The sequence below is a fragment of the Chionomys nivalis genome, chromosome 2 (genome assembly GCF_950005125.1).
Source record: "Chionomys nivalis chromosome 2, mChiNiv1.1, whole genome shotgun sequence".
Taxonomy (NCBI): domain Eukaryota; kingdom Metazoa; phylum Chordata; class Mammalia; order Rodentia; family Cricetidae; genus Chionomys; species Chionomys nivalis.
In genome coordinates this window covers 80,884,636-80,901,791 of record NC_080087.1, presented here as the reverse complement: position 1 = coordinate 80,901,791, position 17,156 = coordinate 80,884,636, and the positions used below count along the sequence as shown (strand labels likewise).

Below are 17,156 nucleotides of genomic sequence, written 5' to 3'. Positions count from 1 at the left end.
AAGAGAGACCATTTACAGCCCATTAGCACAGATCACAAAGCACAGAGTGTGGATAAGTCAGGACTGCGGCAGTTAAAAGCATGAGAGAAATGATTCAGAATAAGTTGTGGTCTCCAGAAGTTTCTCTGTTCAAGAAATGCACAAGACTGTTTTGTTTTTTCAATTCCATTCACAGATTAGAACACGACACATAGTTGGGCAGAAGTGAGAACTCTTGGAAACACTGAAATCCCTTGACTCTCTTCCCTCAGTCCATTCAGCGGGGCAGGAAGTGAATCTGGTATTTGGGGGGTATTTTGCTTACACCACTCTCCTTGGGCCTGAGGTCAATGTCCTTAGGAGCCACAGGACTGGACACAGAGAAGTTCTGGAGGATGGTGGTGAAGAAAAGGAACAATTCGTTGCGGGCAATGCCTTCGCCAAGACAAACACGCTTTCCTGTGGGCACAGAGAATGAGCCATGTGAGCCCCAGGGCAGTCTACAACCTTCCGACTGTCCCTTCCCTAAACCCAGACAGCTGTATCCACTACAACAAATAAATGTAAGTTTGACCCTTAACCTGCAATTCTGAGAGACTGTAAAGAAATCCTCCACACCTCAAAAAATAAGTGTGAAATATTAGGTGGGTGACCCACATTCATTTGTGACAGAGCTGGATTTCTAAAGTGTCCACTGCCCCAGAAGAAGTAAGGACCAACTTGGACTTGGGTATGGATACTTGGGTGGGGGGACATACATTTATAACAAGATATCATTAGTATTCTTAACTTCTCTCATGAGGACAATGGTACCCAGATCATAAGGCTATTATGTGCACAAATATAGATGTTTGTACTGATTCTTCGATTGACATCTGGCTGATATTAATAATTCTATATGAGCCAGGCATGATGGTGCATTGCTGTAATCGTAGCATGTGAAAAGTTGATGCAGGTGGATCGTGAGTTCAAAACTGCCTCAGCTGTATATCAAGACTGCATCTTAGAAACCAACGAGAAGAAGGAAGGGAAGGAGGAGGAAGAGGAAGGGAGGATGAGAGAGGAGAGGAAAGAGGAGGAAGATGCTCCGGATCTCCCCCACTTTCTCCCACCCCTTTCTGGTCTCAGCACTAGAACTTCAACATGTTCCCAAACACAGTTGCTCAAACAACTGAGAATGGGCAGGGGATCATGATGAGGGCTCCATGGCATCCACTGGGTTCTCAGGGGTATAAGGAGCCCTTGTTGGTTTGTCACCTTGGTCGTGGAACAGCACAGAGCAATGGGAGCCTGAAAGCCCAGACAGAGGCTCCACCACCTGCCCTGTCCCTCGGTGATTCTTAATCTGCAGTTGGCTGCCTCAGGCCTACAGGTGGAGGAGGGATTCCCAGCAACCCCTGTGCCCTCCAGTTGTTGGGGAACTGCCTATGTAGGGGGGTCTAGGGAAAGCACCCTATTCCTTTGGGCACCTCCTTTCCAGAATTTAGGTGACATGAGTTTGGAAATTCATGGAGTAGCTCTCTGAGATGGTTCTCCTAGAACTGGTTTTGTGACCCAGATTTTTCCAGAGCTGCTTTTAATGGTGTATATCACTCTCAACACAAAGTCCGCATGCCTGGAGCTGGCAATTTGGACACCGTTCATGTCTCTTTGGCTCTAACACTTTTGAGCTATATTTTTTTTGCTTGCTGGCCAGGGCTATCAACTTGTATCTCTTTACCCATCAGATATTATTTTTCTTTCACTCTTTTTTCCTTTTCTGCTTCTTTGTGTCTAAATTCTCTATTGTTTATATTCCCCTCCCCCTTCTCTGTCTCTCTCTCTCTCTTACACCCATCACTTGTTACATTCATCTCTTACACCTTATCACTTGTTCATTCACTATTTGCCTCCATATGTCCCTTTGGTCTATTCCTCATTCTGGTCCTCTCCCTTCATTTTCCATCCTCCCCTCCCCCCGTTCTGACACCTCTCCCTCCCCTTTTCTATCATCTCAGTTCACTATCCATCTCTCATAAAATGACTCTTCCTTCATGCTCTTCTTGTGTCCTGATTTCAGTTCTGCTTTTTGTCCTGACCCTCCCCCCCCCACAAAAAAATCAGAGTTAAGGAAAGGGAAGGGCTTCTCTTTGAGTCACAAGTCCAGATTATTGACTGTCATGCCAGAGGAGTCAAAGAAACAAGAACTGGAAACAACTGTTCAACCCACATCTATAAGAACAGCATGCTGGTTCGAGGTCAGCCTGGTCTACAAGAGCTAGTTCCAGGACAGGCTCCAAAGCTACAGAGAAACCCTGTCTCGAAAAACCAAAAAAAAAAAAAAAAGAAGAAGAAGAAGAAGAAGAAGAAGAAGAAGAAGAAGAAGAAGAAGAAGAAGAAGAAGAAGAAGAAGAAGAAGAAGAAGAGCATGCTGCCTACTTCCTTGGAGCTCAGCTTAGTCCTTGCATCTCTTACACAGGCCTGGGCCCCAAACAAGGAATAATACCACCCACAATAGGCTGCAACTTCCCACATCAATTACCAACCAAGAAAGCCTCCCACAGACCATTGTAAGACAGGTATTTCTCAACTGAAACCCTCTTCCCGGGAGATTCTAGATCGTCAGGTTGACACTTAGCATGAATAGTACACCTTGTCCCAATCTCACTGTGCCTCTCTTTGTTAAAATCTCTGCTTCAGCTCCATTATCTCTCCATCTCCTAGATGTTTCCAGATGTAATCCTCTGCATTCCTGCTGTCCTGTAAGCTTACAGCTATGGAGTGGAGAAATACACTTTACATGTCCGCACACTGAATGAAGATTCAACTGGACATCTCAGGGTGGAACTGAGCCCTTGGTCACTAAAGTCACTATGACACTCAACTCTGGATAGTTTTTGCCAGAGATATGTGGTTTAGTGGCAGAACACCTGCTTAGAATCCCCCAGTGAGAGATTGAAGGCATGATTCCGTGGTAGAGTCCCTGCCTAGAATCCCACAATGAAGGGCTGGGGGTGTGGCTCAGTGGTGGAGACCCTGCCTAGAATCCCCCAGTGAGGGGCTAGGGGTGTGGCTCAGTGGTGGAGCACTTGTCTAGAATCCCCCAGTGAGGGCTGGGGGTGTGGCTCAGTGGTAGAGCCCCTGCCTAGAATCCCCCATAGAGTGGCTGGGGGCGTGGCTCAGTAGTAGCGTTTCTGCCTAACATTTACAAAGCACTAGGTTCAATAATTAGCACGCAAAGAAAATTTTTAAGGAATCCTTTCTTCGACTTTCCTTTCTCCCCAAAGATAAGGAATCTATCTACATAAATGGAGTTTTTTCATGACTAAAGCTTGTTAAAAATGAATTCATTTTGGAATAAGGTTGCCTATATATATAACAAAAGTAACCTAACATCATTAGTCCTGAAATACAAAACAACTCTGGATTACATTGTGCCAACAAGTAGCTTTCTGCCAGTGAGTAACTGGGTCAGAGTCAAACATTGCAGCAAACCAATTCCAGGATGCCAACTATTACAGCGTGGCCAGGTAGGAGAAAAGTGGAGCTGGCACAGATCAAGTTGTATCCATATGCTCAGCTTCACATGTTTCACTTCCTGCCCACACTACTGAGAACTTTCTGTGGTTCAAGAGATTATCCATCATGGATAACCATCTTGGCTCAAACAAATGCTAGTAATTTTGATTTCTCTTACTATTAAACAGCCAGAGTACTTAACTGCAAACAGAGACAAGCTTGCCAAGACATGCCCCATCTCCCCAGTGCTCACAGCTAAAATCAATGCCTCCCCAGCCATCAAGACCCTACCCAGCTCAAAGCAGTGTTCATAGATGATGTTGGTTGGTCTTGCTGCTGTTTCTTCTTTTAAAAAAATGTATTTGCTCAGGTTTAGAGGCTTTTAAATACTTCCCCCCAAAGTCCTCCCAATGAGGGTTCCTTTAATCAAGAGCCCCTAGTGGAACTGTAGCCAGGGTGAATAGGATGGTTGAGGCAAAGCAGCTGGACTAGACTCAGTAAACATAGAACTAGTCCTGACTGTATCCTGGAGGGTGATCCTGCCTTCTAGTGTCTGGGAAATGAAGTACAGGTCCCGCTCACCTATAGAGAAGGGCATAAAAGCTTCATTTTTCTTCAGAGCCCCATTGGCATCTAGGAAGTGGTCAGGATTGAAGGTGTCTGGTTGTTCAAAGTACCGTGGGTCATGGAGAGCTGCACTCAGGATGGGGTACACTTCAGTGTTCTAGGAAACATTGTGAGAGGCGATGATATTAGCAAACCCTGGCTCCCATATGCAGTCAATCAATAAAAACTAAGGAAGACACAAACAGGCCGATACTACTGTTAAAGGGAATACAGGGGACTCAAGGCATTGAAGTGCAGTGTCGCAGCTGGTCTCACCTTAGGGAGCAGGTACCCTTGGAACAAAGTGTCTTTGATGACCCGGTGTGGCAGACCAATCGGGACGAGATCTGAAAATCTCTGAGTCTCATGGATGACGGCCTCAGTGTAAGGCATTTTGGTGCGGTCCTCTAGGGTTGGTGGGCGGTGTGAGCCAATCACCTGATCGATCTCCTTTTGGACTTTCTCTGCACAGAAAGGGAGACAATAGACAATGCCCTCCCCCTTCACGGAGGCAATGCACAGTGACCCTGTTTTCTGTTAGCCAACAGCTTAGGAAAAGTGCAAAGCCAGGAGACTCTGTTGAGAAAGACACTCTGCATTCCTGGATGCGTTTCTCTCAGGCATCTCTCTCTCCAGCCACTCTTAGAGCTATGTTAGAGACTTTCTCCAAAGCTCCAACAGGCGCACGCCTTTAATCCCAGTACTTGGGAGGCAGAGGCAGGAGGATCTCTGTGAGTTCGAGACCAGCCTGGTCTACAAGAGCTAGTTCCAGGACAGGCTCCAAAACCACAGAGAAACCCTGTCTCGAAAAAGCAAAAAAAAAAAAAAAAAAAAAAAAAGAGAGAGAGAGAGAGAAAGAAAAGGAAAACCCACAGCAAATGGGCTCTTTTTATTTTTCAGTCTGAGGACTGGAGGAGAAGATGGTAAGAATTCTCCCCATTTGAAATGTAATGAATGCAATAAACTATATTCCTATATCGCACGCGTGCACGCGTGCGCGCGCGCACACACACATCTTTGCATGAAATTCATATTTTAAAATCCACGGAGCTGGAGAGATGGCTTAACGGTTAAGAACACTGGCTGTTCTTGTAGAGGACCCAGGCTCAATTTCCACATAGGTATTCACATCCTCTTTGCCTCAAGTTCAAACCACCTGACACCCTCACACAGACATATATGCAGACAAAACAACAATGCACATTAGTAGAGATAAATTTAAAAATCCAGACTAAGAATATGAGGCTATAACCTCAGGAATAAAAGGAAAATAAATTAATCTATGTATAATTGAATACTAAATATTAATACATTGGCGAATACATTGACCAAGGAAATGACTCAACCAGAAAATGCACTTGACTTGCATCCTGACAGCCTGGCTTTGACATCAGAACCCATGTGAATGTGCAGGAGAGACCCAACTGCACAAAGTTGTCCTCCCACCTCGACACATGAACTGCAGCAGACAAACTCACAACATCACATCGATTTCATATTTGTAGAATGTGAATGTGTAAGTCAGCCAAGCAATGGATGAGTCGGTTAATAAAGGAAAGATTACTGGGTGAGTGAAATGAGCAAAGCAAAACTGGGTGTCCATGTTTCACTTCTCACTCACTGTATTAATCAATTAATGAGTTAATAAATGGTTCATAGACAAATAAATCAATGAGTACAACTAACCAAGCATCAAGCAAATATGTGGATGAATAAATGAGAGCAAATATAGGAATAAACAGGTGGGTTGTTGCATGATGAATAAGTCACAGATAAATGAGTGAGTTATTAAATGGATACATGGAGGATGGGTGGACACATGAGGGGTGGATTCTGAGGTCAGTTAGTAGGACTAAGGAATGACCAATGAATCAATGATAGATAGGCCACTCAACTAGATCTAATCAAAGAATAAAACTCACAGGCTGATTCATCCAAACAAATGATTGAAATATGTGCCCTTAGGTGAAGCAGAGATGAAAGAATCAAGGATGAATAATCTCTGGATACAGAGAAGATGGGCAGAGGAATACATGAGTGGGAATAGTTGTGTAGAGGGGTGGATAATGGTGGATGGATAACAGATGGATGGGAAATGAATAAAATGGGAAAATGGATAAATAGGTGGATGAAGAGAAAGACAAATGAGTAGAAGGATGTAAAGACAGAAGGAAATAAGGAGGGAAGGATGGACGGACGGACAGACAGAAGGATGAGTGGATCAACCATTAATTGATAGGTGAAAACAATGGAAAACAGGCCAGCTGAGTGTTCATTCATGCACCACCCACAGCATTGCCCTGGTTTAGAATTAGGCCAAAGCCTTCAGCGCTCCAGATATAAGAGGTCCATGGCTCTCTCATCCACACAAACTTCCCATCCAATAGGGAGCTAAAAGATTCCCCAACTGGCCATCTGTGGTTCACCTGCAACATGGGGATATTTGAGCATGAGAAGAAAGCCATAGCGGAGCGTGGTGCTGCTGGTCTCGGTGCCAGCAAAGAAGAGAGACAGCACGGAGATCATGAGGTTCTGGTGATGGAACTCTGTGTGTTGGTTGGACTTCTCCTGGTTCCAGATGGGAGAGAGAAGGGAGGGTCAGGGTGCCGGGAGTCTTGTAGGGAGATGCACCCACATTCTGGGAACTGTCCTTCTGTCTCACATTATATGGACCACATGGCATTTCCCAGTCCTTGACAATATCACTTGATCTGTTTGTTCGGTCTTCTCTCTTTACTTTGCTTTCTGTTAGTTTATCATGGACTGTCTTCCAGATGCTTTATTAGAACCTCTGTGGTCTTTCCCACTTTTTGTCCTTTGAACTGTGTTTCTTCCCAAGCCTTCTTTCTCCTTATTTCATTTTCTCCTCCAACCCTTTCTCTATTCTTCTTTCCCGATGCTTCTGCATCTCCTCCACTCCATTTTCTCTCTCTCTGCCCCATCCTCTGCCCCCTTTTCCTCCGTTCACATCCCCAGCCTCACTCTTAACCATCCCCTCTCATTCATGCAGAACATACCTTCTCCATGTGTATAAGGTAGGTATCAATGAAGTCTCTTGGATTGTTGGGGTCCAAGGTTGCCTGGTGCTTCTTCACACTGTGGCCAATATAGTCAAGGACTTCCTGCAGGTTTTTGCAGATATGTCTGTGGGTACCAGGAAAGAACTCAGGAAGCCAGAGAAGAGCTCAAACACCTGCAACAAAGAAGAGCCTGGAGGTCACCTGGAGCTATCAGGTCTCAGGAAGTGGACAGTGTTCCTAGGTCCACAGATATCACGAATGAACACACACACACACACACACACACACACACACACCTCATTTATGTACACCATACACATGCATGCCTTGAACGGTATCTTCAAATCTGTCTCTAACCTTCATTTTACATTCTCTGTATCTCCCTTTCCCTTTTCTCTGCTCTCTCTCTCCCTTTCTGTTTTGTCTTTATTTTTTTAATTAATGGAGTATTGTATTCTGACACACTTATGCCAAACTTATTTATTATTTAAACTCATTATATAGCCAAGGATCATGCCAAATTTCTGATAACACAGCACTCACTTTCAAAATGTTGGAATCTCGTATGTTGTACACCATCATGCCCTAGAGATAAAGGCAGGTGCTCATGCATGAAATATGATGTCCTTTATCCTCTAAGGTACAGCTGATTCACTGATATCATCATTTTCTCGTGTCTGGATGATTATGTATTTCTATATTCAGGTTTCTGCCCTACTCAACATCCCTCCCTTCCTCCCTCCATTCATGCCTAAGGTTCTTTCCTTTACATGCTGTCTTTGCCTTTCTTCCAGCCCTAAGACACAGCCTTCTTCCCTCACAGAGCAGGTTTTTCTCCCTCTGCCTTGGATGCTCCTCTCTTCCCACCCACTGACCTGGCTGGAGAATGAGCTGATGAGTGAGAAGGTCTGATAGAACAGGTCCAGCAGGCGCAGGAACTGGCGGTCTTTGTAGTCAAAGCGCTCTCCAAAGACAATGGAGCAGATGATGTTGGCTGTGATGCACTGGAAGAGGAAGGTGGGGTCCAGAGAAGCTCCTGTAGGGTGAGGATGCAGGAAAAGAGACAGGAGACACAGAACTAGGGGAATATTCTACTTCAGCCCCATCTCTGTAAAGTTGTCCCTACCAATCAAGGAACAGCAACAGCTGCCACCACATTTGACATATGGTGCCCATATGAGTCTGGGTCCTTCACTCAGAGATGCATGCATGCTTTTATTAACTCCCCTCAGTATTGTACATATTATGGGCTGATATTCATATACACAGAAGAGGCACCTTTACCAAGGAAACTCAGTGACTCATGGCTGGGACTAGGATGCTGGGACCGAGAGGTGGAGTGTGTGTAGTCACTCTCCACCTGCTCCTCCTCCCAGGACAACATCCTGACTCTGAACTGATAGCTAACTCTCCCTGCCAGGAATGGTGTAGAGAAGGGTTCAGGGATGGTTGTGTGAATTTACAAGCTCTGAATACTCCACTCATATCAGCCAGTCCTCCTCCATCCCTTCTCTGACTTCTGAGCTCTGTGGTATTCCAGAAGACATAAGCACCTGCTGTCTGCTGCCTTTGTGTGCCAGGTTCACTCATGGACCCTGGTGGTTGGAGAACTGTTGTCAGTCTAACAGTATTGGACCACTTTTGACCTTCACTCTGGGGCTGGCTTATCTGTGGTCTCTGATCCTGTGTGGATCCTTCCCTGGGGCTCAAGAGCTTCACTCTCAGCCTTGGGGTCACTTCTCTTCCTCTGGGTCCTTCCATCTCTCACTTCTTTCTCCAGTTCATTCTTCTCAGCCTCTGCACCTTTCTTCCCTCCCCCTCTGCACTGACCTCTCAGATCTCCAGAGAAAGGTCAATAAGAGATGACAAATACCCCATGCAAAGAAGTGGAGGTGCAAACAACAGTCATGTCACTAATGTGCCCTTGATATAACAAACCTTAAAGTGCCCAGAGTTCCTCTGAGTTCTACCAAAGTCAAACTCCCATGAGCCTCTGTATCCACTCTGCTCACCAGCACATTCACAAGGAAGAAAACACAGTTCCCTGCTTAGACCATGTCTGCAGGTACTCCTGCTCACTTCCCTTTCATTGACCTAGAGTCCGCATTTATCTTTAACTAAGATTACCAGTTCTCAACCTGTGGGAGTCGAATGACATAGGGGTCTCATAAGACCACCAGAAAACACAAATATTTATATTACAGTTCATAACAGTAGCAAAACTACAGTTATGAAGTAGCAATGAAAATAATTTTATGGTTGGGGTTCACCACATCATGAGGAACTATATTAAAGGGTCACAGCATTACGAAGACTACGAACAGTTGAATTAAGATCATTGGGATAGTGATGTGACAAAGGTTAAGCCAACATAGCGTTGAATTCTGTATGCAATAGAAGATGACCTTGAAAATCTCACCATCTTGGTTCCACCTCCTGAGTGCTGGGATTGCAAACATGTATGACATACCCACTGTATATGATGCTGAAATACTCAACAACTTACCTATACCTGCACACACACACATGCACACACCATTTTGAGACAGGACCTCACAATGCGACAGGACTGTCATTGAATTGATGACCACCTTTTCTTGCCTTCTGAGTTCTGAGGGGACCAGTGTGCACCACCATACCCAAGTGACACAGAAAATTAATCCATGGATTGATTTTTCTAAACAAAAGTGACCACTGTGGCCAATCTACGTCTCTGAGTTTATTTATGCACAATATGAAACTCACATTTATTTTTCTGTCTCTATCCACACCGTTATCCGTAGCTACTATTCAAACACACACACACACACCATCTCTCTTCTGAATTTAATGTTCTTTCTCTACATTTGTCTGTCTGTCTGTCTGTTTACCTTTGTGTCTCTTTGTCTTTCTTTGGCTCTGCACTCAGGTCCCTGTGTCACCATCTTCCTTTATGTTCATTCTCCAGGACTCACCCTGGGATTTCCTCAGCTCCTCCACCAGACATCGGGCCTCCTCCTGAATCCGCTCCTCCACACTCCGCTTCCCCATCCCTAAGTCCTTCATGGTGGCCAGAGAGAACCGCCGAAGGGTCTTCCAACGTTCCCCATTGGCAAAGATCACACCTAAGAACGTAGGGGAAGCATGGGTGGGTTACAGTGGAAGCTCAAAGACCCTGGTCCTTTCCCAAATCTTTGGCTCCACCTCTCACAAGACTTCCTGGACCACATCCTCCACTCCACCCTGTCCTGTATCTCACCATATCCCTGTACAATTGAGTCAAACACAGCAATGGTCCCCCGGCCAGAGAAAGCCTCAGCTTGGTCCACCAGAGCTTCCCTTATGGCCTCTGTCCCACACAGCATGACCACAGGCCTCGGTCCCAGGTGCACTGTGAACACGTCTCCGTATTTTTCTCGAAGCTGCCAAGCATAATCGCACCAGGATTGTGGTTAGTCAGTGCAGATGTTGTTACACTGTGAAACAATTACACAGATTGGTAAATAGGAATGCTTCCTATGGCCACCCTTCCCCTTCTGGGGACCTAAGAATTAAAGGGTTAATTCACCAGGTAGGCACGTCTGCACTGCTTGGTTGGATGTTGTACTCAGGATAGCAGTACAATAGAGTTGGGGTAGGACTCTAAACACATGACTTTAATCCTAACCTTGGGGAGGTAGAGGCCAGGGAATTAGTAGTCATGTTTGGGTATCTATCTAGTTAGAGGCCAGTGTGGGATACCTAAGATCCTATCTCAAAAGAAAATAAATAGGTATGGATCTAGATATAGATACGTGATGTGGGATTTCTGTCTGTATACTGTGATTACCATTAATGAATAAAGAAAGCTTGCTATAGAGATTTGCATTGGCATGGATCTTGGTTTACTGATACAAACTTAAGGTCAATTTTGTTATATGTATATTTCTGCTCTTGATTACGGTATTGTGATTGTATACATCATTTTAAAATGTACTATATAATTAAGAAATATAGGTTAATAGATAATCATCTATAATTGTTGTAATAGGAGCGGCGGGGCTGCGTCCCCGGCACCCGGCCGCCCGCATGGCTTAGCTTATGCCCCGAAATAATTACACCGGAAACTGTATTCTTTTGATCACTGCCTGGCCCATTAGTTCCAGCCTCTTATTGGCTAGCTCTTACATATTGATCTAACCCATTTCTAATATTCTGTGTAGTACCACGAGCTGGCTTACCAGGAAAGGTCTTAACCTGCGTCTGTCTGGAGTGGGAGAATCATGGCAACTCTCTCACTCAGCTCCTTTCTCCCAGCGTTCTGTTCTGTTTACTCCACCCACCTAAGGGCTGGCCTATAAATGGGCCAAGGCAGTTTCTTTATTAAATGAAAGTAACTCCTCCATCATATAATAGTCAAGCTTGTAGTCATGTTAGATTTTCTAGATATATAGAGATATATTTCAGTTAGATTGGTATTTTTTGATTCTTTCAGAGACCATCAGAATATGCCATTTTAAATGTTTTAATAACTTAGGATTTTTCATGACAATGAGACACATCTGCTCCTTATAGCACCAATCTACTTCAAAAGAAAGATGGGCATCAAAGAGGCTCCTTAAGGAGTTGGTTGACCATTTGGCAAGAAACTGCTCTTGCCTAGACTGCTTGATAAACTGGATATGCAGGACCCACAGAGAAATTGCTGCTGAATTTGCTTAAAGGTGAGACAATCCTTCAGGGTTCCTGCTACATGAAAGAGTCTGCCAGACATCCTGCAGGACACAGAAGAAAGTAACTGACAAACTGCCAATATAGGCAGAACTGTCATTGAAATTTCCTACTTCATGGAAATGTCTGCTGGATACTATGGGCCTGTAGGCTGAAGATGGATGTCCCAATGATAAAGAAGAACTTTGAATGACTGCCCAGGTAGCAAGATTTCTGTCAATTCTGGTGTTTTGGAAAATGTTTACAAAGCACTTCTTGTTTACATGGGTGATATTATATCCTTCTGAAGTCTTTGATGAAGTTGAAGAATTTATAGTTACGGTTATAGTTTTTCTTAGTTATGATAAAAGATAAAGTAGATATAAATATTGTAACTGTAATTCTTGTTTAATAACTGTTTTGTTATATGTAATTTTATTATATTAAATTTAAAGCCTTCCTTTTTGTTTAAACAGAAAAGGGGAAATGGTGTGGGAGGTCCTTCTGTCTACATGGTGCTTTTATTGGTTAATGAATTCACTGAGCCTATGGCAGGGAAGAACTAGGCAGGGAAAGCTAGAGTGCATTTTGGGAGAAAGAAGGGCAGAGTCAGAGAGAAGCCATGGATTCTCCACCAGAGACAGTTGCTGGGAGCATTGCCTGGTAAGTCACTGTCATGTGGTGATACACAGATTAATAGAAATGGGTTAAATTAATATAAGAGTTATCCAATAAAAAGCTAGAGCTAATGGGCCAAGCAGTGATTTACTTAATACAGTTTCTGTGTGATTATTTTGGGTCTAAGCTAGCCAAGCAGCCAGGAACCAACAAGCAAGCTCCCTCCAACAAAAACTGGCTTGGCCTGTGATAGGGTAGAGCAGAGCTAGGCGGGGAAGATTAAACTGAATGCTGGGAGAAAGAAGGCAGAGTCAAGGAGAAACCATGTAACCCGCTGGAGACAGATGCTGGAATTTTACCTGATAAGCCACAGCCACGTGTCCATACACAGATTAGTGGAGATGGGTTAGTTTAGGATATGAGTTAGCCAGAAATATGCTTAAGCTACTGGCTAAACAGTATTGTACATAATATGGTTTCTGTGTGATTATTTTGGGTCTGAATTGCCAGGTGACTGGGAAACAAACAAACAGACTCCTACAACAGATGTGGATACAGATACATATATAACCATAGAACCTTGCTTGTACCATACAGTTTGGCCATCTGCCCCTGAAATATCAATCAAAAACCTTGCTTCCTGTGATCTAGCTTCAGCCTGTCCAATGCCTCCTGACAACATTCAGAGAGAACGGCCCTGAATCACCTATTGGGTTACATGTGAAGGAAAGTAATAGTCACCTAGTAGTGGTCCTGAATGTGAGTCATGACAGCAGTATGGACAGTTGGGAAAATGCCTGGCAACCATCTGGGCATCTACAGGGAATTGGTCCCAGAACATGACAACCTTCCAGTGCTGAGAGCCTTTGAGGAGCATGGTGCAGGGTTCGCAAACAACCCTCCATCATCCTCTTGTAACCTTTACTCTCTCTAGATTGCACTGCAGCTAATAGAAATGAAAGGCTATGAAAATGGTCAGTCCCTGACGTTGTTTAGTGGAAAATGATAAGAAAAAGCTCTGCATATGTTTTATCTTGACCTATTCCTTTTTCTGTGCTGGGTGACACCATCAAATCTTATGCAACAATGTTCTAACCATCCACAGATCAGATCAAAGATACTTGAAAATTGAAAGAGGATCATGAGTTTGAAAAAAACCTAGAGAAAATGGGGGCGACCTTGTTTCAAAAGCTAAATATAATAAACGAATACACGTTTGATCCAGATGGGCAATCTGTTAAAAACTAAAGAGTAGCAGGAAGTTGGAATTGTTGCCACATTGTCAGCTCTCTCAGTGGGAACTGGAGCCAAGGATGTGAACTGATTATTAATAAACAAGTGGTAATTGAACATAAAATCTCACTAATGAAGACTAGTTAAGATGGCACCAGGATCAGCTCCTATGATGGTCCATGTGTTTATGACTGTTAAGCTCTCCCTACCTACCCCACCTCCTGATCTGCCTCTCTTCCCCTTTGTCCCTAAACACAACAGGCTAATCCCTTGTGCTGGCAGAAGCTAACCTTATCAGTTGATGCCTCTTATATTATTCTTTTTCTTCTGGAACAAAGAAGCACCAGATAGGAAAATTGTAAACACTTGGCGCACACCTCAACACCTCGACTCTTTTCACACTCCAAGCACAGTGCCCCACACAATTCCAACATAGCAAGGACACACCTGTTGATCTGTGCACCATCCATCACCAATCAGCGTCTCACTTTTCACACAGGAACCTTCCCACCTGAACCTACTGCGTGGAAGGAGCCCCTGGCTTCTTCTGCTGAGAGATCTCCAAGCGCAAACACAGGGCTATGCCATAGGGCACAGACCCTGTGCATGTCTCACCTGCATGAAGGAGGTGAGAAGGCCTCTTCTGTCCATCTGCAGGAGGTTCCCCAAGAGAGGCAGGGGACAAGGTCCTGGAGGGAGAAGGCCACGGGCCTTTGAGTGGCCCCTGATCAGAAGTAGCAAGAAACCCACGAGGAGAGTGAGGAGGAGCAAGACACTGGGCTCCATGGTCCTGGTCTGAGCACCATCCGTATCACTGCACACTCCAGCAAGTCTTTTATGCTGAACCTGGCCCTCCACCCAGTTGAGCAACGTCAATTGTTCCTGCCTCCTGTCTCATCACTGTCCAGTAGTTTGAGCACCCACACTTCCTGTTTGGGCTGCTGGAGACTTGGTCACTACTTATTCCTTAGATGTTGGCAAGGAAAATGATACATAGGACAAAAGAACATTGGGAATAATTCATTTTGATTTCTGGGAGGAGTGTGTCCTTGTCAGCTCAGTTTTATCTGTTTATTTACTGAGGCATGAACCTGTTGTGTGCTGAATATGTGAAGGGATATTTCTTATGGCAATGTGCATGTGTGTGTTTTTCTGTGTTCCTCTGGAGGGGTGTGTGTGTGTGTGTGTGTGTGTGTGTGTGTGTGTGTGTGCGCGCGTGCGTTAGTGATGTGTGCCTTTATTGATTAGTTTTCAAGACAGGGTTTCTCTGTGTAGCCCTAGCTGTCCTGTAACACACTCTGTATTTCAGGCTGGCCTCAAACTCAGAGAATCTCCAGTCTCTGCTTCCTGAATATTGACATTAAAGTACATACTTGCATTGGGGAGGTACTCTGTGTGTTCTTAATGGCTTGAGTGACAGGAATGAGTTGTATGTTACTGTGTGACTCTCTGTGTGTTTTTTTACATAGCCCAACCCCAGTGCTGATATGATTTTTCCAGAGTCCCCATGTCAGTCTCTGGCCTGTGACAACCACAGATAGGAGAAAGTGGAGAAGTAGGGAGATAGGGGGTGTGAGTGTCAGCAGTCAGGTGCAGAGAGAGGCTCCAGCCTGTAAGAGGAGCAGTTGAAACCTCTGGGTCTCTGATCACTGTGACTGCTGATCACTTCTCCCTCCTGGCTGTCTCACAGCCCCTGAACCTCTCTGGCCTTCCCCCTGACCCACCTCTCCCTAATGGGGTCTCTATCCCCTGTGGACTCAGAGCTTCAGGGTGCTGAGACTGTCTAACTCTGTTTTCCTACTGAGGCAGAGTACCAGGGAGCAGGAAATTATAATTAGGAGACATTTTACATTGTGCTTCTGGAAGCAGTTATTTCCCAGAACACCGCACTGGTGTCTGGTGAGGCATTTGCTACTGCATTATAACATGTCAGGGGGCAAGCAAGTGCACCTAAGACTGGGAGAGCTGAAAAGGAAACTGGACACTCCCATAGAGGACCTGCTCCTACAACAATGACGTCAATCCAGTCACAAACTGTCGTGGTTAGAATGTGAAGGACCTCCCACGACTCTATGTGTTTGAATGCATGATCTCTAACCAATAGTATTTCAGGATGTTCTCAGACTTGGTAGGAAGTTACTTGAGGGAACCTTTCCCTCACACCCTTCTCTCTCCCCTCTCACCTGCCACATGCTCACACAGCAAACCTAGGACCCCAGTTGCCCCGCCTTCCTGTCTTGAAACTGACCCTAAACAAATCCTTCACACTTGCTTCTGAGCAGATATTTAGCCACAGTGACAGACAAAGCAACTAATGCAGAAAATCAGTATCGGTAGTGAGGTTGCCATGTGATAAAATCACCATTTTGTTCCTTGTCTGAAATTCTTTAGTAGTTTGGGCCCCACTTTTGTTATGGGAACTTATTACGGATCACATGGCAGTAGCAGAGAAAGAACAGAGAGAGGGACAGAGAGACAGACACAGAAACAGACGCAGACAGAGAGACTGAAGCTGTTCTACTCGCATACAACATCTTACCTCTGTCTAGAGATTGGAGACACAGAGGCAAAGACAGAGAGGCTGACTTGAACTGGAACCAGGGCCAGAAGTTGTTGATTTTGCCTGCCTATCTTCACTCGAGTTCATCTAACATTTGCTGTTGCTGGAATGAAATCCAAATTCTTCTGGATTTCAACAGAGACTGAAAACCATCACCTCTCCAGGCATCTTCCAAGACCGCAGCACCATGTGGGACAGCTGAGGCTTACATACTCTAGCATGGACAACTACCAAATTCTCAGCCTTTCCATTACAGGACAGTCATTGTTGCACTAACCTGCCACTGATTGTAAGCCAGTCTAATATATACCATAGATATAGATGATAGATAGATGGATGGATAGATAGATAGATAGATGATAGATAGATAGATAGATAGATAGATAGATAGATAGATAGATAGATAGATAGAGGCAGATATACAGACAGATTGATTAATTCTATCAGTACTGTTCTTTTACAGAACCTTAGCTAATGAAGATATTGGTATGATACTTGTAAGACACATGAGGGAACCTGAGATCAGTGTTCAGAATCACATAGCTCAGGGTGTATCAACTGAGGAGGCCTCTGTCCATAGAGAGGATGCTAAGGAAAAATAAAAGCACATGAAGGTGTTTGACTGTAGCCTGCAAAGCACAGGAACCTAGATAATACTGTGTGAAGTAAAAAGACGCCAGACACCAAAGATCACACATTATGTGATTCTGCTTATGTGAACCATACATATTAGACAAGTGCATAGACATGGAATTCAGACCAAATACAGAGTCCATTGGGGTAGATCATAGAGCACCAGAGGTATTACATGGGGACAGTGGCTGTTAGGAGTAATAGGGAACTGACTCAGCATGAGATGTGACATCCTGAAGTCTCTCTATTCACACATCAAGAAAGACACTGAGTGATTTCTCCAGTGCCATTCTCAGGGCAGAAGAACACACCTCGGAACTTTGCAGAAGCTTCAGTAAGGT

General features: G+C 44.5%; 1 pseudogene; it reads right to left on the bottom strand.

Annotated features, from left to right (window-relative positions):
• Positions 1–256: 256 nt before the first annotated feature.
• Positions 257–14,466, bottom strand: LOC130870540 (cytochrome P450 2B1-like; annotated as a pseudogene).
• Positions 14,467–17,156: the final 2,690 nt, after the last annotated feature.